Source organism: Semicossyphus pulcher, unplaced genomic scaffold (genome assembly GCF_022749685.1).
Source record: "Semicossyphus pulcher isolate SPU_LCO1_2020_fin unplaced genomic scaffold, fSemPul1.0.p SCAF_21, whole genome shotgun sequence".
Taxonomy (NCBI): domain Eukaryota; kingdom Metazoa; phylum Chordata; class Actinopteri; order Labriformes; family Labridae; genus Semicossyphus; species Semicossyphus pulcher.
The window spans coordinates 12,074,183-12,099,009 of record NW_027211695.1 but is presented as its reverse complement, the minus strand read 5'-3'; the positions used below and the strand labels follow the sequence as shown (position 1 = coordinate 12,099,009).

The 24,827-nt window shown below is 38.7% G+C and overlaps 2 pseudogenes; both read left to right on the top strand.

Moving 5' to 3' along the window:
- The window catches only part of LOC138601160 (interferon-induced very large GTPase 1-like), a 23,598-nt pseudogene extending 8,132 nt beyond the window's left edge, over positions 1 to 15,466 (top strand).
- LOC138601265 (up-regulator of cell proliferation-like) lies at positions 14,059 to 24,827 on the top strand (annotated as a pseudogene).

Sequence of the window (24,827 nt, the reverse complement as noted above, 5' to 3'; positions counted from 1 at the left end):
TATTTTGGAGATCTATAACCTCAATTTCCATGTCCACAGGATTCAACACCGAAAAGTTCAGCCATCTTTCCTGAAATCTCACTTATGTCAACATCCATGAAGGGGTTGGCAATAAATGTCACACAGGGCTCTAGTTTCTGAAAGTCACTGAATCTGTCTGCAAATTCCTGTCCAAGTCTGGACAAGAGGTCACAATACTTGCCAACATTTAAAACACTGGCTGCACATGAGTGGCTTTCTAATATCTTTGAGACAGAGTGGAAGTGCTGAAACCTTTTGTTTTTTACTTGCTGAATGTACAGTGTCATTTTTGCACTGAAAGCCTTAACAGCACTGATCATATCAGATACGTTTTAATCTTTGCCTTGTAACTGTAGGTTCAGGTGGTTCATTTTCTCAGTTACATCTGCCAAGAAAGCAAGATCAAGCACCCACTCTACATCAGATAACAGGGAGGTATCCTCCCCCCTCGTTTCCATAAATGCCTTGATTTCACCCAGCAAGGAAAGAAAGCGCTGCAGTATCTTACCCCGACTGAGCCATCTGATGTCTTCCTTCCATCTTTTGTTATTGACACCAGTTTTTCAAGAGGGATGTGTTTTTGCACAAAGTAGTCCTTCATGGCATTATAAATGTCAACTCCCTTGGTTGTAGTTTTCAGTGGAAGTAAGGTCAAAAATTCCTCTTTTGTGGAAAATTCGTCAAAGACCATACGCACAAAAACAAGTGTTGGAGACCCCTGGTGTAGGGGCTGGTTTGGGAAAGGCCCACACTGCAGCTACCTATAAGGCAGCCTCAGTCTCAGCCATTTGAAGCCTTTATTTGTTACATTGAGACTTTCCTCTTCAAAATGAATTGATTTTGAAGTACACACTATTATTATCATTGTATAAACCATATCATGAGAATATTGATTCATGATTCTTGTCAGAAAAGCAACATTAACTGATATTTAGGAGTAAAGCGAGCTGAAAGGCTTTAAACCTCAAACAACATTCTGTGGTAAAAGTGCAGCAAAGGAAATGTCTCGCACTAAATGCAATCTTTTCTACACCAGCAGTATTGGGTAAAATATTTTACCAACATTCCAAGCTGTCCTTTTCCAAATGTTATTAGGTGCAAGTTATCAGTAAATCAGATCTGTAAAACTTAAACAACATTAATACGTGAGGTTAAAAATGTAAAAAACAAAGTAAAAAAAGATCTAATAGGCAAACAAGGCTACTGGACAAAATGTTTTTCTAACGCAATTGTAAATAGAGAGGAACCAACCCTGCAAAATTAAAGTAGGTATAAACATGAATCTGGTGTATATGTAGGGTCTGAGCTCTGAATGCGTTGTGAGGACCTTCTTGGAATGCAGGGAATTATGGCAATGTATTGTTGTACACTTCGCTTTTTATGTGCGACAATGTAGGCCTAATGGTTTGCCAACTCAACTGAACTGGTTTCTCGTTTCCAATAAATCACTTGAACCACTGAATTCACTTTAAATAAACCACGTGGTCAGGAACAACAACAACAAACCAACACCACAAGGTACAGATCTTCTTGGTCGGTAACTATCAAAGCCACCGATTCAGTCTTGATGCTCTGAAAAAGGTGGCAAACAAGCTGAACCTGACTAACAGCCACATCCTTTTGAATAGCAACTGAATGATGCTGAATTTGACAAAAAACTGTGTGAAAAAGTCAAAAATGTAGTTGAGAACTCAAAGATGAAGATGCAAATTGAGCAGATGGCTGACTTTGCTCATGAACTGGGAATCTGGGTTGATGAAGACTGTCAGGAATGCCAGACTGCCAAGGAACATGCAGATGCCATCACTTCAAAGACTAGAGATATCCTCCAATACAAAGGATCTCAGCAACCTTTGCAAGGGGAAATATGGAAGGAACTGACTTGCTTAGAGAAGGAAGAGTTTCAGCTTAAAAAAGTTGGGTCAGAAAACATAGAAATGTACAAAAGTGAACTTCAGAAACAGAAAGCAAATCTGAGAGAACAACAGAACTCTTATGACATGTCGAATGCAATGACATGTTTCATCAGGGCAATATCAGCACCAGGGACAGAAAGGTGTTATTTCCTGAAATGGATGCGAATGAACCTCGATAATCTGTCTCGAGAGAAACTGTCTATCCTCAGGGAGGCTTACAAAAACAAAAACAAAAACAAAAATTCTGAAAACAAAGAGGAAATCAGAGAAATTGACAGACAACTTTCCAACAGCTCACTTGGAATTGAACACTTCTTCCGTGAAATGGGTCAGATCTATGAAGCTTCAGTTTCCCTTCCAGAAACAAATCTGTCACGTCAACAATTACAGCATCTGCCCAAACTGTGTGCAGAGCTGCTGCTTGATGGATTTCCTCTCGAGCTTGTAGATGGTGATGCATCTAACATACCTCTCAGATGGGTGAGTGATGTTCTGTCTCAGCTCAATGATTTGGTGACTCCCAAGATCAAGATATTGGTAGTCACTGTTCTTGGAGTTCAGAGTACAGGGAAGTCTACTCTCCTCAACACCATGTTTGGAGTACAGTTTGCAGTCAGCAGTGGTCGATGCACTCGAGGTGCCTTCATGTTGCTCACCAAAGTCAATGAAGACATCAAAAAAGAACTTAAATGTGACTTCATCATAATCATTGACACCAAAGCTTAAAGTCACCAGAGCTCGCAAAACTAGACAACAGCTATGAACACGACAACGAGCTTGCAACACTCGTTGTGGGGTTGAGTGACATCACCATCATCAATATTGCAATGGAGAATTCAACAGAAATGAAGGACATCCTACAGATAGTCGTGCATGCATTTCTCAGGATGAAAGAGGTGGGGAAAAAACCTAAATGTCAGTTTGTTCACCAGAATGTGGCAGATGTATCAGCCCCTGAGAAGAACCTACGAGAAAGGGAAATGCTCTTGCAGCAGCTAAATGAGATGACCCAGGCAGCAGCCAAAATGGAAAACAAGGTGCAGAACAAGAGCTTCACTGATGTCATGGAGTACAATCCAGACACTGGGAACTGGTACATTCCAGGTCTCTGGAATGGAGTGCCACCAATGGCACCAGTTAATGCAGGATACAGCGAGGCTGTTTATGAGCTCAAGAAGAACATCAGTCAAGTTTTGGGAAATTGTGAGACATCTGCTAATGACATCTCTGGAGTTACAGAGTGGATCACAAGCCTGTGGAATGCTGTCAAGCACGAAAACTTCATCTTCAGCTTCAGAAACAGCCTGGTGGCTGATGCATACATGAGGCTGTGTACAGAATTCAACAAATGGGAATGGGAATTCAAAAAAGAAATGTACTCCTGGACAAAAACAGCAGAAATAAAGATTTCTAACTTTGGCAGAGTGAAATCTGAGGAGCCTGACATTGGACAGTTTCTCATAGAATTGAAAAGTGCAGCATGCTCAGAGCTGTCTAAATGGGAGACAACGCTTCTTGATAATCTGGCAAAGTACTTCAAGCAAACAGATGGCCATGTCTATCTAGTTGAAGCATACAGAGAGGACTTTGCAAACAGTGCAAAGAGCCTTCGTCGAGAAATTGAGAGCTCTGTACATAACCAGCTCACAGTAGTAACAGACGTCAGAAGAGGAATGACAGAACTTGATGGAATCAAGGTGAACCACACAAAAGAATTAGAAGGGAGAGTACGTGCATTGATTGAAGAATGCCGTAAGAATAAGGTCAACATGACAGACAAAAAGTTGGACGACACTTTCATCCAGGACATCCTACACAGGATTGATGAGAGGCTGAAAAACATCCAGGATGTTAAGGTAGAAATAGACTTTGAGGTGTCTCTGAAACAGCACATCTGCGGAGCTGCTGCCAGAGAATTTCAGAAAATGCATGAAGAGTTCATTCAAATGAATGATCCCTACAGATGTCTCAATCAAAACAAAGAGAGGTTCCTGGTCAACTTCAAGGATGAGTTCAGTGAATGAGACCAGTGCCAGAAGAAGGCAGCAGAATTCACTGAGCACTGCTTGAGGCCTGCTGTGGAACACTTTGTCAACTGTTCCCTTGGTCCTGATATCATTGGTGAGATGAATACAAGGTTCCAGTTCAGCACACGAATGTTCTTCCAGTATTCAGTTTTACTGGATTTGCTTTCAAAGGATAACTTTGATGACTACCTGAGCTACATCTACGTATATGAGCATTATGTTCAGACATGGATACTCCATAAAATGCTAGAACTCTTGTCAAACGAGCCTTCATCAGAGTTTGAGTATCAACATCTCAGGTCAAGTATCGACAGGATAAATGATGCAATACGCCACCTCAAGCACAAGAAGGTGGCAACCTGCAGAAACTGATTGAAGACATCCGTCAGGAACTTGGTGAGAAACTGGTTATTTCTGAGGATGCTCTCAGTCCTTTCATGATCCTGAACAATGTCAACCATGAACAGTTTGCTCAGCTTCTCCCGTGGTGTGTGACGGAAATGGAAAAAGCTGTTAGAGAGCAGTTAAAAAATACAGACATCAAAAAGAAACTCGCAAATCTTAAAGTTAAGCCTCAGAACGAGCTTTTCAAAAAACTCATTGGATGTGGTGAACAGTGTCCATTCTGCAGTGCACCCTGTGAGGCAGGAGCAAAAGAACATAAGGAGCACTTCACTTCAGTACATCGACCAGAGGCTTTGGGAAGATCCAAGTGGAACACGACAGAAAAACTTGCCATTGTGATTGGCACCCTTACAAGGAGTACACCAAAGTTTTCCCAGACTGGCGAATTGCACCAGATAAAAGCCTTCAGGATTCGGACTACTGGAAATACGTACGAAAAGGTTCAACTCCAAGTTTGCTGAAGAGTATAATGCAAAGCCTGCTGATATTCCTGACACTTGGGAAGATGTCACCAAACAGCACACAGAAGAGAGTCTCAAGAGGTCATTTAATGTCCCATGTGACGCTAACATTTCCCTCCAACTAGTACCTATAGAATACAGAGGTACACATCCTGCTATAATGGACATTTTTTGAGCCGCAGTTTCCTCTTACAAGTAGGAAAACACAAATGGTAAACTATTTTGAGTGGGATGAGAAGGCTGAAAATATCAGTTCAGAGAGATATTTTACTACTCAGCTTTAGCTCTATATTTATGTTGATCAGGACTGTTTTGGGAGTCAGTGCAAATGTGAGGACACAAGCAAACAATGTTTCCAGTTTGATTAAATGTGAAATTATGATTTTGTGTGACAGATGTATACTATAATATCACCACTGAAGAGATTGCGACCACTCAAAGCTGCTTTTACACTCTAAGTCACATTCACCCATTCACACACACATTCATACACTGATGGCAGAGGCTGCTACGTGTGCACAACTGTCAATCAGTTATCACATTCATACCCATTGGCTATGCCCCGGGAGCAATTTGGGGTTCAGTGTCTTACCCAATGACACTACCACTACCACTGAAAAGATAAACACACTTAATAAATGCCAAAAAAGTGACAGAAAAAGTGTTTTCCTTTTTTCAAGTCAGTTATGATATTCTTTATTTCCTTTATATGTTTGTGATCTACCCAATTATAAATCTTTTGCGTTTACTGTTATATTCCTTTAAGTTCATAATTTAGAACCAGTTTGTCATTTTTTGGTGTGAAGTGTTTGATGTATTCATTTCTTCTTAATTACTATGTGTAATTCTTTAAGATAATATCCTTCATTTTATATTGAGTATTGTCAACATGTACATTACAAAAATCTGGGTCAGTTCAGTTTCATTCAGTTCAATACAAAAGCTTTTTGGCTGTACGTTTAAAGAACAATGTTGCCATATCATTATGTGATTATTATTCCTTCATTCAGAATGAATATTGTTTTTGTTGCTTCTCTGAAGTTTCCGTTTCTTGATATTTACACATTAAAGGAAATAAAAGATGATTCATGTTTCATGGTGTGTTATCAACATGTCTACTTTACTTTCAACTGTAAACCAATAAATCAGCACATCGACTATGAATGTTTTCTAGATCAGTATCACAGCATAGTGTATGATAAGTTCTGAAGTAAGCTGGCTATTAAGCCGGCTATTATCAGTGCTTTTAACTGATGAGATGTTTCCATAAATACTCTGTTAACACAGTCGCACAGATCATGCACCTCAGGTTTATCAGAATATTTAAAGCTTTAACAAAAACAGATTGGGCATTCATTTTTGTACCTTAAAGCCCCAAACAATGAGCATAAATGTGATACTCATTAAAAAATAGCAAATGTTTCAGACAGCATATAGGGCTTTCTGCTCAGAAATAATGATGCTGCAGGATACCGTTATATTTTACAGTACATGTACATCATACATATATTCAGAAAAAAAGTATAAAGATCAACAAGAAACTTTATAATCACAAATATTTTGACACTGATTCGTACACTTAAAATAAACAGATTTAAATGTCTTCCAGGTGTGCAGTATGTCTGTTTTAGAGTCACCAATGAACTTCACGAACATGTCTTTGGACCGTGGGAGGAAGCTGGTGAGAACCCACGCATGCACGGGGAGAACATGCAAACTCCACACAGAGAGGCCTACTGTGTCCAAACCAGGGTTCGAACATGGAACCTTCTAGCTGTTAGACGACATCACTAACCACTGCACCACTGTGCAGCCTGGAAAAAGAACAAACCAAACTAAATATTACTAAATACCTTGCATCTTTTTTCACCCTCACATCCTCTCGATCCTAAGGTGTGAGAACAAAAGGCCTCTCTTGGACTAAGCTTTCCACTGGCTACACTATGGACGGAAAGATGGGCAGATACATATCTGCTAGTCATTAGTGCATCCTCTCTTTTGTTTCTGTTTACTACATTTATGTCTGTGAGTTTCTTAGAGTCTCCTCTGAAATTCTGTTCTCAACACCTTTTCTATGCAGCATTTGTTCAGTAATCAAATAGAAAAAGAGAAGCTAGAGCGTAGGCAACGATAAACAAAATTAGTTACTTACTTCTCCAATATTACGATGCCGGCTACAATGTGTTCCTGTGGGCTCAAACAACAGCAACAGCAGCGCATCAGTGCAGTTAGCATTAATACAGCTCTTGAACTTACACTGAGCTACATATAGTTTGACATGGCTTGTAGGTGTAAAACATAACATGCCATAAAACTAATGAAAATGAACTTCATTTCTTTGTGTCTTATTCCCTCCAACTTGGGATGCATGGAGAGACGTGAGGAAACCACAGGAGGAGAAGGCAGACAGACAACCATTCACGCTCATTTACACACGTTCTGGCAACGAAGAGTCAACAATTGACCTAACCAGTATGTCTTAGACTGGGAGGAAGCTGGAGTACCATGCAAATTCCTCATGGAAAGATACCTGTCAGGATTTGAACCAGGAATCTTCTTGCTGTGAGGTGACACTTTTAACCACCACACCATCATGCGAGCAAATTGAGATGCACAACTAATTCCAACTGTAGGAGTATATTTGTGGATGATGGAGCTGCAAGTGTAACTTCAAGACTCCAATTGTTGAAATAGAGCACTGCACTCAAATAGCACTGCTGTTTAAAATTATAATCAGAAGGACCTCAAACTTTTGAGGCCAACGGGGTTCACAGATACTTTATGTGTCCAAACTGTCTCAGTGCAGATGTGTTAGAGTGTAACATGAAGTGCATGCACGCCGACTATAAAAAGCCAGCATTAATGGAGCCCCGATACCACGATTCACCATGGCAACTACAAACATAAAGAGGTCATCCTACTACTACTACACCAATGGAGCTAGAAATCCTCATGCGGACGTATGGCGAATACGAAAATGCATTTCGCAAGAAAAGTAACACGGCTGCAGCTGCAAGAGAGAGAAGCAGCGCGGGAAGAAATCGCTGCTCGAGTGAATGCGTAACTTTGAATGGGTGTATTAATTTAATATTTAATCACGACTGGAATAGAATAGAAGATAAACTTTATATTAATTTAGGTGCAATCCAGCAGGACCAAAACGCACATGGAAGCAGCTAAAAATGAAGTATAAGAACATCATTCAAACAGGTAAGGCTCAGGCAAAATGGGCTCATGTCTGAACCTCACTTTAACCATATTTTAAATATTAAACAAAGTAAATATCATTCAGTGGCTGTTTTTGTGCCGCTTTATCCCTAACATAATGCCGATTTCACATACATTTCATTAATTAGGCCTTAATACATTTATATTCTGCTCAGCCAACAGAAAGAAGAGAGAGGCCTGACAAACAGGTGGGGGACCAGCACCACCACCTATGACTGCGGCACAGGAGCTGGCCCTGAGCCAGAACACGGGGAGGCCAGTGGCAGAGGGAATCTCTCGGGGGAGCTCATCTGAGCCTGTCACCCCCCAGGACACAAGTGCCATGATAAGATGTAAGAAATAAAGAGTACAGTCTAAACCTGCACTGCATGTTAAGTGTTGACAGTGTGACATTATTTTCGTTGTGATTTGTCTCTATAGAAATAAAAATGAATTGATTGATGTAATGGCCATGGTCATTTGTACTAACAGATTGTGATAGGGTTCTCTGCCTTGTCGAGCCCCATCCAATGACAGAACACCTTGCAGCTGTGAGTAGGCTACTCAATACTCCAGAGATTACTAAATAGAAGGGTAAAGTGTTCTAAAACCTAATGCTCATCTCAACAGGAAGAACCTCCGGAAGAAGATGAAGACACCCTCTCTGCTGCCACAGAGAGGCCTACAGAGGTAATACGTTAAAATGATATGTTACTGATATCTAGCGTTATCTTCCCATTCACTGCTCTTTAAGTTCTTGTGTTGAACATTGTGGCATGTAGCCTACATTAAAGTATGAACAGACATTCTTATCCTTTTTAACATGGCTGGGCAGCAGGAGGAGGGTCCATCAGAGTCAACAGCACAGGTGAACACAGTGAGTCACTAAATGCCAGAGGTTAATTCTGCATGACCTGTATGATTTAATTTCATCCTTATGTATTCCCAGTTACCTGTAAAGGAACTGTACAGGAAGCATCTTAAAAAAATAGAAAAAAACAATCAAGAAATAGGTTATAAATGTTAGGTTAGGTAAATGTTAAAGAACTAAAAAACATGTCTTAGACAGCGAAATGATTGTGGCAGATGACATCTCTGACTGCCCTTCCATCCTACATGTCAGCTGCAGGGATGGGGTCTTCATCAGCCTCTATTTGTAGGGCAGGGTGTTGCTCTCCTCTAATTGTGGCAACATTATGGAGAACAACACATGCCACAATAATGTCGCAGGCCCTCTCAGGGGTTACCCTGAGGTGACGTAGGCACTGGAAACGGGCTTTGAACAGGCCTATGGTCATCTCCACCGAGCTCTCGTCCTGCAGTGGGTCACGTTGAAGCGCTGCTGGGGGCCTGGCTCAGGGTCAGGGTAAGGGGTCAGCAGTGTTGGCCGGCATGGGTACCCCCTGTCCCCCAGCAGATAGCCGTCAGTGTCCTGTAATGTATAGTGGATACTTTGAGTGTATCAAAGGAGGGAGACAAGTGAATTATATTGAACAAAGCTCTAGGCTACTTACCACGTTCCATTCCAGACAGTGGCTTTGCTGAGGTGCTCCGCATCCCCAATAATATAAAGAAAACTTCCATCAGCAAAAAAACCTAAGACAACACAAAGAATTCGCTCGGATGTAAGTGCATGTCCACGGTGGGTGATATTGGTGATGTGCGGCTGCAGAAGAGTGTGCAAATATCGCAGTGTAAAGAAAAACAGTAACGCTCAAATAAAAAGTGGGCAGGAAATGAAAAGAGGTTTCCCTCATTTCAGGGTTAACAAACCCGGGGTTTTCACTAAACCCGCTTTCTGAAACGGACCCCTGCTCTTTTTGTAAAGTGTCCTGAGATAACTTTGATTATGATTTGGCGTTATACAAATAAAATTTGATTGATTGTTAATTACAGTCATGTGGTTTTGTTTAAATAGGACAGAATGTTAATTTTTTCTGATATGTGATCGATTACTTTGATTTAGAACCTGTTTGAATTATTTTGTGTGAAGCATCTGATGCAAAACATGAATATTCACGTTAATCATCATTCTAGGACGTTTCAAGAACAATGCATGAAAATAAAACAGAATTCTTATGTGATTATTATTGTTTAATTCAGAGTTTACACTTTGGTTTTGTTTTTTGTTTCTGATTCCTGATATTTACATTTAAAGGTATTAAAATGATGTTTCACGCTGCATGGTGTGTTATCAACATGTAAACATAACTTACTTCTGTAAACTGATTTATTAAAGATTGTAATCAGCACAGTGACTATAAATGTATTTTAATGTTTTCTTGATCAGTATCACATTATTGTGTAGAATGACTTCCAAAGTAAACAGAAAAATCTTTACTTCATTTATTATGTTCTTGATTTATTCACAAGTCACACAGATCATGCGGCACTCATGAGCAGCAGTTGGATATTTAAAGCTTTAACAGAAAAAGAGTGGTAGTTAATTTTTCTACTACAAACCCACAAACAATTAAAAAAAAATAGCAAATGCTGAAGTCAGCAGGGCTCTCTGGTCAGAAATCATGACGCTACAGCAGTGATTCCCAACCTGGGGTCCTGGCCCCCCTTAGGGGGGCGCCAAAGATCACTGGGGTTGCACGAGGCTTTGTCTGCACTGACATTGTCAAGTTTAGATTTGCACATGTTAAATAAAATCATTAAAAAAGCACTTACTTGATAACAAACGTCTGTTCAACTATTAAAAAATATATTTTTTGTGGCCCTCATTCAAATATAGTAGCTACTTTGTAGGCCACACCTCTGTGAACAAGACTGTGCCCATAAAGGAGCGGGCTAGGAGGGCTCAGCCATTCTTAGATACAAGCAGGGGGGGCTCCAAGGAAAAAAGGTTGGGAACCACTTTGCTGCAGGACGCCCGTGTTATGGCCAATATGACAACAAGACAAAATAAAAAAGAATAATAATAAAACAGCATTTTTTTAAATTACATGAGAAGTGTGCAGTGAATGACATCGTTTTTTTGCAAACTGCAACAAAATCAGTCTCAATATTACACATAAAAAATCAATACTGTTATGAAATAATCAATATTTTCAATTGAAGTGAAAAGGGGAAGGTATGAATCTGAGCACTGACCTTCGCAATCCAGCCATAATCACAATGTAAATACACAATTAATCACAAACAACTTCTCTTTAAATTATAAACAGAATTTATTGAACAAGCAGCACCAATCAAAATCAATGTCACTTAATCGAAAAAATTACTATCAAACCTAAACTAAGAGCAGTTATTTACAAAGCACAAAGCAGAAGCACACGTGTATGTGTTGTTAGGTCGGAAAAATGTTAAAATGTACCCCCTTGAGCACTGTGTTAACACATCTGTAATTATGCCCACAAAACCTACAGAATGAAGTGACCTGTTGAATAGGTGTGATGGTTTGAATCATTAGTCCCGTGTTACGATGGATTAATACATATGAGAGTTTAAGCCAGGTTACTCAGATGGATCATACTAAAGAGCACAAATATTCATGAAGGTTCTTAGGCCTCCGTTTAGAGTGTGAAAGGACCTTGCTACATGTTTGACTGATCACAGACATCCTGTCACAACAGGATGTTGTGGTGAGACTGCTGGCTGCGAATCACTTAGAAATAAAGTTCAAGCCAATGACTGAAGCCTAGTTGCTAAGGCTAATTTGCATCACATGCACACACATAGAATATAACCACCACATGTACTGCTTGCAGACTGCAGTGAGCCAAACAGAAAAGGTCCTTGTACAAGCATCAATTTTCTCAATAAATAGATGTGTTTACTGTACTGAATCGTGGTAGTCCTTTCCTGAAATTTTGAACACGCAACGGTGTGTGTGTGTGTGTGTGTGTGTGAGAGCAAATGAGTGGGGGTGCATAGAGAGAGAGGACAAGATGGCCACGCCCCCACAAAGGTTGTCGCACCAAGTAAATAGAGGGATACTCAAGTCGGTTAACACGTCACAATAATTAAAAGTCACTACATATAAAATATGAGCCATCTGCGGTGTTAAAGATCACATTAATTGGTCAACTGGAGTTTGGATTAACTTGTGATGTTCTGCTGTGTGGCTGTGGTTGCATAGGCGATCCCAGCCTGTTTTTATGATGCCAGAGCATTAACGTGCACATATGACAAAAAAATCTCCAGAAGAAACTGTCATGAACTCTCTTGAATTTAGTTTGTACGTTATCTTGCTGCACTGTTGCACTGTCAGCACTGACAGTTCTGAATTCCGACTTCTGAGGTAAATGGAACGCACCAAAAGCAGCCAAGTTGTCGAGTCGATTACTTCCTGGACTAAGCCATGCCCCAAATGACCAGCGGAGCGTAACCTGATTGGCTGGATGTTGGTTTGGATTTGAGATAGAATCGATTGCTCTTCCTTGGTATCCCGGATGTTGTATTTGAATTTTTGCATCAAAAGTTTTTAATTAGTATTTTGGGATCTGAATTTCGCCTACCGAATTTGAGCACCTGGATTTGGTAACACTTTATATTAAGGTACACATATTCACTATTAATTAATTGCTTATTAGCATGACCATATTCTACAACTACTGGGCCACTAACTATGGGTTTTCCCTCAATAACCTCCTAATTACTACTTATTAATAGCAAGTAAGGAAGTTGTTGTACATTAATTACCATCTTAATATGCTTTGCTCAGTAAGGGCCTTATAAGGTGGTAGTACCGCAAGAATAGTCATTCTCCCTTAATAACACTTGATAAATATGCATTCTTGTGTAACAAAACACACAATTACAAGTGTTAATAGAGTCCAAATAACTCTAAATTAGGTTTTTCTACATTAGAATATGTTACCCATTCTAAAGTGAGGTCTTGTTCATAACTAATTCACTAGTAGTTTGACACTTATTCACTCCCTATTCTTAAGTTGCCTCCTCTTCAAACTTAGTAAATTTGTTGTAGCACACAACTACTGTAACCAACAGACGTGATGGGTTACACCTTGACAAATCATAGAGGTCTATCTAGATACACAGGTTCCAATCCCATTCAGTGGCAGAAGAACAAAGAACATATCTATTCAAATATTGGTGTACAGGTGACAGACATTTTTGGTGTGTAAAGGATCACACAGATTATTAACCATATATCTATGTATTTATGGAGGAGACATTTCTACTTGTGCTGACTTTGTTCTTCTTCCTTACTTGCTGTTAATAAGCAGTAATTAGGAGGTTATTGAGGGAAAATCATTAGTTAATTGCCTAGTAGTTATATGGTCATACAGAATAAGGTGTTAATAAGTGCTTTATAATGACTAATTAAGGGTCAATATGCTAATAATATGCATGCTAATAAGCAACTTATTAATAGTGAATATGTGTACCTTAATATAAAGTGTTACTGGACTGCTGAGTTTTTACAACCGTCCACGTAAATATTACCTCTTTAAACTTTTCACTTGTATAGTTTCTCGACAAGAAAATGGTTTATTAGATCCTGATATAACGTTAACTTTAAGACGCTGATGTCATGTTATTATTATTATATTATCATTATTATTATTATTATCATTATTATTATTATTATTATAACCATTATAATAGTAAGTGACTGTTCTTGTCAGAAAAGCAACATTAACTTATATTTAGGGGTAAAGCGAGCTGAAGGCTTTAAACCTCAAACAACATTCTGTGGTAAAAGTGCAGCAAAGGAAATGTCACGCATTAAATGCAATCATTTCTACACCAGCAGTATTGGGTTAAATATTTTACCACCATTCCCAGCTTTCCTTCCTGACATGCTGCTATGAAATGATTTGACAGATCTAATAGGCAAACTCAAGGCTACTGGACAAAATGTGTGCTTTTTATGTGAGACGATGTAGGCCTCATGTAGTGTTTGCTTACTGAACTAAACTCATTTCCAGTAAACCACGTGAACCACTGTACCACGTGGTTAACAAACCAAAAGTGAAAGTGTTTTCACCGTGTAGAATAAAAGGGGGAGTGTGCACGAGGAGGACCGCATTGAGGAGAAGTGCGGTGCGGAGCTGTATCTGCAGGACATTTCTGGGTGCAGCTGGATGCTGCCTTGAAAAGAAGTAGCAATGTGTAATGTGAACATCTCTTCTGCAAAGGTGAGTTTTTTTTAATATGCTTTTCTTTTGACATTTTGTCCGGACGTCTGATAGATCCTGCGTGATGTGAACTTTGTACACATTTATTCAAATTCAAATTCATACATGGCAGCTGGAAATCTCAAGAGAGCCAGGTGCTGAATAAGCCACAAAGGAAAAATCTGTTTGAAAACTTATATTATTTTATTATAACTCAACTTATTATATTATGGATGTTTAAACTCAGGGGTGGTGCAGCGACTTGACGCCCCGCACTGTAAATGGTTAAAAAATCTTGCAACACAGTTATCTTGATTTTAAGATTCGACATTGCAATAAAGATCGAGCTTACTATAATGTGCTGGTATATGAAGACATTGCGGGGCCTTAACACTAGTATAAGCGGGTCTGGGGGACATGCAACACTGAATATCCACTGATATATTTTTTATAAAGCGCTCTGTTTTGATGCAATTTTATCTACTCTTTATTTACACTTAAATTAATCACTGAAATTACAAAAATAAGTATGCCTTAACTGTTATCATTTAGCATTTATTGACTGGAGTTGGAAAAAGGTGAAATTAATTTGTTAACATCAGATTATTGTGATTGTCGCGGCTTCCTTCACTCAATGTTTTGTTTCTATTAACCTGCTTTAGGCGCCTTTAGATAGACTTTTCCACACGCGTTATCTTTCAAATTATTTGGCTTGCTCTGCTCACTCATTGATGACTTTGTTGGCTTGTCAGGCTGGTTCATGTCGGATGGCTCGTTGGGTAAATCAAATTAAATCAAAGTCGTTCCAACACACATTCAACAACAAAATTAGGCCTTTACAACAGTCAAACCAACCAAATTAAGAGGGCAAAACTCAAATAAAATGATAAGCAAACTTAGATGATCTTCCCTTAAGTTTAACAGTTAAACATAAGCTGTACGGTTGAGAACTGTCTCTCGTCGGCGTCTTCCAGCCTCCAACTGCACACAGCTGTCTCGTATGAATCCGCTGGAGCACCATGGGAATTGTAGTCCTAAAGCTTTCTACGGCCTGCAGGGGTCACCAGTGGGTGGCAATATTCTTTTCACAAAAACAAAAACTGTCTGTAATAGTGATATTAAAATATTTTTCTTCATTCATAGAAACAATTACACATTCTTATTGTAGAACATACAATCATATATGTACATCAAAACAAAAATCAACAATGATTGAGAAGATTGCCTACTACTCTATTAAAAGATCAAGTTCGAGTTTTTCCACCTGGACCTAAACACTCAGACATCTCTCCTCTCCTGTCCTCTTGTTCATATGTCAGGAAGTGCTCAGTGAGTGAGTGGTCGAGGAAGCAACATCTGTTTCCTCACACACGTAACTTTATTGTGCTGCAGCTCTAAACTGGGATAGTCAAATGGCTGTGATCACTATTCAATCAATCTGACTTGTGCAATAGGTTTTCATCAATGATTTCTTGTGTGTGTGTGTATGTGTGTGTGTGTGTGTGTGTGTGTGTGTGTGTGTGTGTGTGTGTGTGTGTGTGTGTGTGTGAATTTCAATTTTTTGATCAACAAGCAAATTCCTTGGGTTGAGTTTTTTTTTTAAGTTAGCATAAGCCTAATTGTGTATTTTTTATTGTTATTTGTTAAGAAAATAATGTTGTAGGCTCCGTGTTATAAACTGGTATAAACTTTATCAAAAGTTGAAGTTGTTTTTGAAGGGATAAAAATCTTGTCTCTTATTACTTTCAGTGAGAAGCTGATTCAAGAATTTAGCAGAAGTTTGGAGTGACTGAGACCCACCAACAATGGAGGTAAACCACTTGTTTGTACAACTCCTAAAGACACATCTAATACAATTGAAACACTGCCCTATGACATAATGTGTATTGGATAATGAGTCTATATTACATTACTTTTTTTAGGAAGTTGAAGAAAATCCACCGACACCATGTACCGACAGCAAGGATGACTGTCAACAGAGAGGTAAAGGTCAGCTTTATGCACTCTATTATTCAGCATTAAGGCTGTTTTGTGTGACGCTTTTGATATGCTTTTTCACTGCCTTAAGCGTATGGTGCTTTATTTCCTCTAAGGAGGCTTTTTATAGGAATGCAAAATTGACTCCTGCTGGTCGTAAAAATATTGCATGCGGACAGAACAGCAAAAGTAAACAGTCAGCAAGAGGCATAAGCTCATACATTGGTATGATAACACTGATAATCCTTATTTCACATGAAGCATAAATGCATCAATAAAGCAGCAGAAAACTCTAATTGTCAGCCTATCCCAAGGAAGGAGATGTTAAAATGCAAAAATTAAATACAAAAATATAAATACATAACAAAAGTGTTGAAGTTCAGTTGTGTCCAAAACCCCTTAAAAGTAATGAGTCAAAACAAACAAACAAAAACAACTCCCAAAGGGGCAAAAGAGCAAAATCCTTAAAAAGACCTCAAGCCCAGAAAGTACCTAAAAGAAAGATCAAGAGCAAAGAGCCCCAGGTCCTCTTTACCTTACATTTCAAACCTTTTACATTTGGTTGCTTCCTTGATGCATAACATACTAAGTTAAAAAAATCAGAACCATAAGATACTATCTGTTGTACTTTTTAACTGTTCATTGAACTATTACATACAGTACAAGACACATCCAAGATGTTCTTTTTGTAAGGGTGAAAATAGAAACAACTTCCTTTAGGTGCATAACAGCATAACGTACTGGAGAGGAAGCAGGGACCAGGGACAGGTTTCAGAATTCCTGTCTTTTTAGCTGTGCATGCACAAGCAGAAGGTCAGCTTTAGGTCAGTTTTGTCTGACAATTAATCCAACACATTGTGTAACTTCATATTATTTTAAATTGTACTATAACAAATTAATGTTAAAGATAGAGATTGGGTGGAATAGATAGTTTCTGCATCAGTAAAAACTGCTGCTTGGATACAGCCACATTCTCTTTGAGACTGATATTGAAAGGTGTTGTGGCAAAAAGTTCCACAAACTCTCTTATCTGCAACATAATTTCAATCTCCAATAGATCATAAAACATGGTTGAAAAACTCTTAAAAATATGCAATAAACTGGGTTGAAAATCTCTTAAAAATAGGTTATAAAACTTGGTTAAAAAACTCTTAAAAATATAATCAAAGTCTTCAAAAACTCAGACAAGCAAACACTAGAGACTGGCAGAATCTGATGCAAAAAGAGTTTATTCCCGTATAAATACAAAGAAACAAACCTGAGTCCATCCGGATGAGACTGCCCACGGGTCAGCCGCTCGGGTCTTATATACTCTAAACCCCTCCCTCGCTGGGCTTCAGCGTGCCCCAACACCTGTTGGAGCCCCCCCCTCGCTCTGGCTCTCTGCCCTCAGTTTGTTCAGTTTGTTTCCTTTCAGTTTTGCCCGACCCATTTCCAACTTTTCCGGCCAATTAGGCACGTTCATGCACTGTACAACAGATAAGGGAGGGGCTCGGGGGGACACCTGTTTTTCTTGGCCAGCTGCCAACCCTGCACCTGGCTTTTATACTGAGCCCAGTGAGTTTCTTGGCTTAGGATTCTATTTTTACAGTTTTAACACTTTTGATTATAAAAACTTATTATAAAACATTAGAATATAAAACCTCAACTATAAAACATTTGACTGTAAAACTTTAACTGAAAGGCTTTAGACTATAGGAAAGTTAACTTTAAGACATTTTAACTATAAAACCTTTAACTTTAAAGCATTAGACTATAGAAAAGTTAACTTTAAGGCATTTTAACTATAAAACCTTTAACTTTAAAGCATTAGACTATAGAAAAGTTAACTTTAAGACATTTTAACTATAAAACCTTTAACTTTAAAGCATTAGACTATAGAAAAGTTAACTTTAAGACATTTTAACTATAAAACCTTTAACTTTAAAGCATTAGACTATAGAAAAGTTAACTTTAAGGCATTTTAACTATAAAAACTTTAACTTTAAGGCCTTAGACTATAGGAAAGTTAACTTTAAGGCATTTTAACTATAAGAACTTTAACTTTAAGGCATTAAAACCTTTAATTTATAAAACTTTTGGTTATATAACTTCAACTCTAAAACATTTGATTATAAAGTTTCCAATTTTTTTCCAACAAAGGCTCTTTTCTCGTCCTGCAAGCTCAGCGTTTATATATTTTATATTACCAAACTACCTGCTGGGGATTAGTCTTAAAGGAGTATAACCTTTAACTGTAATGCAATATTACTCGACTATCCTTTGAGTGAACATTTCACAGGTTGAATTCCATGATCTGCTGTCTATCACTGTGGAGTGTAAATTAAAAATGTTTGTTGGTCGTTAGAAGTTACACGTTTTTCATATCTCTACATATGCTTTATAATTATATTTAAATCTAAAGTCAGATTGCAATTTGACTACATTATTATTGTTGGTGACCTGACTCTTTATCACCAATACCTTTAAACGTAACAAAGTTTAAATTGGAACAAAGTCCAAAGAAAGTTTAAAAGTAAGTTGCCCTCTACCACAGTTAAACCTTTAGAAACATGTGTCTGCTGGGTAAAATCTAATAATATCTACCAATAAAAAATAAGCATCCCAATCGTCTCAACTCCCTTAGAAACTCTCTTAAGGCCGTCAAATTCTGGATTTCACAAAACTTTCTTCAGTTTAAGGAGCACAAAATTGTTTTCTAGGTTTTGGGCAGCAAAATGCCACCATGATTTGCAAGGCCCTTTTGTTTGTTCCATAGTCCAGGCCCAGGACAATAGGTGACTGTGCCTTCTCTGTAGAGGCACTTGTACTATGGAACAGCCTGCCAGAGGAAATAAAAAGTTTTCTCTTTTAAATCTCTTGAAAAAACACACTTTTATAAACAGGCTTACATAGATCATCTTTTAGTTTCCTTTTCTGATATTATTATTATTATTGTTGTTGCTGTTAAACAATATACATCTTGTTATATTAAACCAACATTATCATGCGTAGTAAAGTGCATACAAATGAGTACATTCTGAACAGACTTTTTTTCATTATTGTAAAATATTTTCCAACAAAATACAACACAAATTATTTTTTCGATTTTTTTTTATTTGCTTCAGCTTGAAGTCAAAGGTAGGATGCAAGATTGTGCATTGTGTATCATTACCTGATAATTCAGCAAACATGCATGCATTTATTCTATGTGTGAATTAACATGGATTAATGTTGAATCCAATACCAAGGATTAACACACGTGTTACTTTCCACAGAGGCACAACTGGAGCGTCTGTTGGAGGATCTGGGGTTGCAGCACCACTACAAAGAGAAGCTATCCATGAGCACAATACTTCAGATTGATAAGAAGACCATTACTGATGAACGTACCAAGTGTAACTCAGACCTTCCATGGTATTTTCTAAAGAAACTGATGATGGTTAATGTGAAAGCTAGGAATGTAAAATTTACTTGTGAATCAAGTTGTGATGCTGCAGCAGGTGGATCAGTTTCAGATTCAGATATTGATGACCTTCTTGATAGTCTGGATACAGATAACATAAACCCCCTTGACATAATCACTGCTCTTTTTCTGTGTTCTGATGGTTTTGTACGGCAAGAATTGGCACTCAAAATGTCCATGTGTCAGTTTTCTGTGCCTCTGCTGCTTCCTAATTGTGACACAAAGCAGTGCACACTAATGCTTTGGGCCATGAGAGACATCGTTAAAAACTGCAGACCTTTGTCACTTTCAGAATCCAAGGGCTTTATTGAAGACAGAATTGTTGTCTCTAAACTTCCAATGGTTTCTTTTGTGAGACTAGGTGAGTGCTCCTTGTCCAAGTCAGAGATGCTCAACAAGCTTCTGAGCAATTCTCAGCAGTACCATGATACCTTCATTCATCGTAATGTGGAAAATGGTGACTTTCCAAGACGAATATCCAATGGATTGACTGAACTTTCCTGGTACCTACCTTGTGGGAACAATAACATGGATATCTTCAGTGAGCCAGTAGCTGTAGCTAACCTTCGTGGGGACATTGCTTCATTTGAAACACAATTTTCTTTTTTGTGTCAGACATCTGCAGCGGTTTTTGTGTTCTTTGATCATTTGGACTCTGAGTGCAAGCTGCTCACAAACCAACACCACAAGGCAGAGATCTTCTTGGTAGGTGACCATCAAAGCCAACACTTCAGTATTGATGCTCTGAAAAAGGTGGCAAACAAGTTGAACCTGACGAAAAGCCACATCCTTCTGAAGACAAAGCAAATGAATGATGCAGACTTTGTCAAAAAACTGCGTGAAAAAGTCAAAAATGTAGTTGAGAACTCAGAGATTAAGATGCAAATTGAGCAGATGGCTGACATTGCTCATGAACTGGGAATCTGGGTTGATGAAGACTGTCGGGAATGCCAGACTGCCAAGAAACATGCAGATGCCATCACTTCAAAGATTCAAGATATCCTCCATTACAAAGGATCTCAGCTACCTTTGCAAGGGATAAAATGGAAGGAACTGACATGCTTAGAGAAGGAAGAGTTTCGGCTTAAAAAAGTTGGGTCACAAAACGTAGAAATGTACAAAAGTGAACTTCAGAAACAGAAAGCAAGTCTGCGAGAACAACAGAACTCCTATGACATGTCGAATGCAATGACATGTTTCATCAACGCAATATCAGCACCAGGGACAGAGAGGTGTTATTTCCTGAAATGGATGCAAATGAACCTCGATAATCTGTCTCGAGAGAAACTGTCTATCCTCAGGGAGGCTTACAAAACCAAAAACAAAAACAAAAACAAAAACAAAAATTCTGAAAACAAAAAGGAAATCAAAGAAATTGACAGACAACTTTCAAACAGCTCACTTGGGATTGAACACTTCTTCCGTGAAATGGGTCAGATCTATGAAGCTTCAGTTTCCCTTCCAGAAACAAATCCGTCACGTCAACAATTACAGCATCTGCCCAAACTATGTGCAGAGCTGCTGCTTGATGGATTTCCTCTTGAGCTTGTAGATGGTGATGCATCTAACATACCTCTCAGATGGGTGAGTGATGTTCTGTCGCAGCTCAATGATTTGGTGACTCCCAAGAGCAAGATATTGGTAGTTACTGTTCTTGGAGTTCAGAGTACAGGGAAGTCTACTCTCCTCAACACCATGTTTGGAGTACAGTTTGCAGTCAGCAGTGGTCGATGCACTCGAGGTGCCTTCATGTTGCTCATCAAAGTCAATGAAGACATCAAAAAAGAACTCAAATGTGACTTCATCATAATCATTGACACCGAGGGCTTAAAGTCACCAGAGCTCGCAAAACTAGACAACAGCTATGAACACGACAACGAGCTTGCAACACTCGTTGTGGGGTTGAGTGACATCACCATCATCAATATTGCAATGGAGAATTCAACAGAAATGAAGGACATCCTACAGATAGTCGTGCATGCATTTCTCAGGATGAAAGAGGTGGGGAAAAAACCTAAATGTCAGTTTGTTCACCAGAATGTGGCAGATGTATCAGCCCCTGAGAAGAACCTACGAGAAAGGGAAATGCTCTTGCAGCAGCTAAATGAGATGACCCAGGCAGCAGCCAAAATGGAAAACAAGGAGCAGAACAAGAGCTTCACTGATGTCATGGAGTACAAACCAGACACTGGGAACTGGTACATTCCAGGTCTCTGGAATGGAGTGCCACCAATGGCACCAGTTAATGCAGGATACAGCGAGGCTGTTTATGAGCTCAAGAAGAACATCATTCAAATTTTGGAAAATTGTGAGACATCTGCGAATGACATCTTGGAGTTTACAGAGTGGATCACAAGCCTGTGGAATGCTGTCAAGCACGAAAACTTCATCTTCAGCTTCAGAAACAGCCTGGTGGCTGATGCATACATGAGGCTGTGTACAGAATTCAACGAATGGGAATGGGAATTCAAAAAAGAAATGTACTCCTGGACAAAAACAGCCGAAAGAAAGATTTCTAACTTTGGCAGAGTGAAATCTGAGGTGTCTGACATTGGACAGTTTCTCACAGACCTGAAAAGTGAAGCATGCTCAGAGCTGTCTAAATGGGAGACAACGCTTCTTGATAATCTGGCAAAGTACTTCAAGCAAACAGATGGTCATGTCTATCTAGTTGAAGCATACAGAGAGGACTTTGCAAACAGTGCAAAGAGCCTTCGTCGAGAAATTGAGAGCTCTGTACATAACCAGCTCACAGTAGCAACAGACGTCAGAAGGGGAATGACAGAACTTGATAGAATCAAGGTGAACCACAAAAAAGAATTACAAGAGAGAGTACGTGCATTGATTGAAGAATGCCGTAAGAATAAGGTCAACATGACAGACAAAAAGTTGGACCAAGAATTTGACAAGATGTGGAATAAAATGGTGAAGGAACAAGACCTTTACAAACAAGAGGCCACAGATGTCATGGCAAGTGTAAGCTACTACCTGAGAGACAATCTGTCACGTAAGGGGAGTCATGCATGTGAACTGTTAAGTCAAAAAGGACTGAAAGATTGTGGATTGGAAACTTTCAAATACTCAGCTGAAGGATTTCTCAACAACGTAAAGCACACAGTCAGCAAGTTGTTCTTTAAAAACCATGTAATGGCGCTACAAAACATAGCCGACCATGTCATAATGGATTGCACACAGTTTGTGAAACAAAAAGTGCAAAGTAAAAACAATTACCACAACACTTTCATCCAGGAGATCCTACACAGGATTGATGAGAGGCTGAAAAACATCCAGAATGTTAAAAAAGACATACATTTTGAGGTGTCTCTGAAACAGCACATCTGTGGAGCTGCAGCTCGAGAATTTCAGAAAATGCATGAAGATTTCATTGACATGAATGATCCCTACACATGTCTCAATCAAAACAAAGAGACGATCCATGGATTTTTCAAGGATGAGTTCAGTGAGCGAGACCAGTGCCAGAAGAAGGCAGCAGAATTCACTGAGCACTGCTTGAGGCCTGCTGTGGAAAACTTTGTCAACTGTTCCCTTGGTCCTGATATCATTGGTGAACTGAAAACAAGGTTCCAGTTCAAGCATCAACAGCATAAACGATGCAATACGCAAAGCTCAAGCACAAGAAGGTGGCAACCTGCAGAAACTGATTGAAGACATCCGTCAGGAACTTGGTGAGAAACTGGTCATTTCTGAGGATGCTCTTGCTACTTTCATGATCCCAGAAAATGTCAACACGAAAGAGTTTGCTCAGTTTCTCACTGTGTTTGTGAGGGACATTGCAGAAGCTGTTAAAGAGCAGTTTAAAAATACGGACATCAAAGAGAAAATCAGAAATCTTGATGTTGAGCTTCAGAATGAGCTTTTCAAAAACCTCATTGGATGTGGTAAACAGTGTCCATTCTGCAAAGCACCCTGTGAGGCAGGAGCAAATGAGCATAAGGAGCACTTCACTTCAGTACATCGACCAGACGGTCTGGGAAGATTCACATGGGTCAAAACGGAAAAACTTGTCATTGACATATGCACTTCCTTGGTGAACAGCGACTGTAGGTTTCGCTGCAATGCCACAAATGGTGAATATCACCCTTACAAGGAGTACACCAACATTTTCCCAGACTGGCGAATTGCACCAGATAAAAGCCTTCAGGATTCAGACTACTGGAAATACCTACTGAAAAGGTTCAACTCCAAGTTTGCTGAAGAATATAATGCAAAGCCTGCTGATATTCCTGACATTTGGAAAGGTATCACCAAACAGCAAGCAGAAGAGAGTCTGAAGAGGTCATTTAATGTCAAGTAATACAAACTTTCCCCTGACTTACTTTGAGTGCACAGAGGTGCACATCCTCCTTCCATGGCTCTTTTGATCTTAGATACTTCTTTGACAAGAAGAGAACCACAAGAAGTAACATGCTGTCAAATGAAAAAGCTGAAGATATTATCAGTACAGAGAGATATTGTACAACTAATGCTTACAATAAGGAAATATATACATTTAACATTGATTTAACTGCGACTGAATTAAACGTGTATTAAAATATTTTTGTTTTAACTGTTTTTGTTGACCAGGACTGTTTTTGGAGTCAACACACATGTAAGGACACATTACAGTCACACTAAATGTTTTCAGTTTGTTTCAATGTGGATTTGAATGATTCTGTGTGACCAATGAATGCTGTAATATTGTAGCTGAAAAGATAGACAAACTGAATGAATGCAACAAAGTGACCCAAAAGAGTTTTATACTTTAATCAAATCAATTAAGATGTGCTTTCTTTCATTTACTGCTTTTTTGAAGTGTGCAGTAACTAATCTTTGACAGTTTTATTGTTTCAGTCTTTGTGTGATATTGTCTATCTTTAAAACACATTAAGTACAGTAGGATGTGCAGTGTTTTCACTGTTTGTTTATATGTCTGAAGGATGCAAAGTCATACATTTACAGTCATGTGGTTTTGTTTAAATAGGACAGAATGTTCATTTTTTCTGATATGTGATCGATTACTTTGATTTAGAACCTGTTTGTATTATTTTGTGTGAAGAATCTGATGCAAAACATGAATATTCATATTAATCATCATTCCTGGACGTTTAAGAACAATGCATGAAAATAAAACAGCATTCTTATGTGATTATTATTGTTTAATTCAGAGTTTACACTTTGGTTTAGTTTTTTGTTTCTGATTCCTGATATTTACATTTAAAGGTATTAAAATGATGTTTCGCTGCATGGTGTGTTATCAACATGTAAACATAACTTAC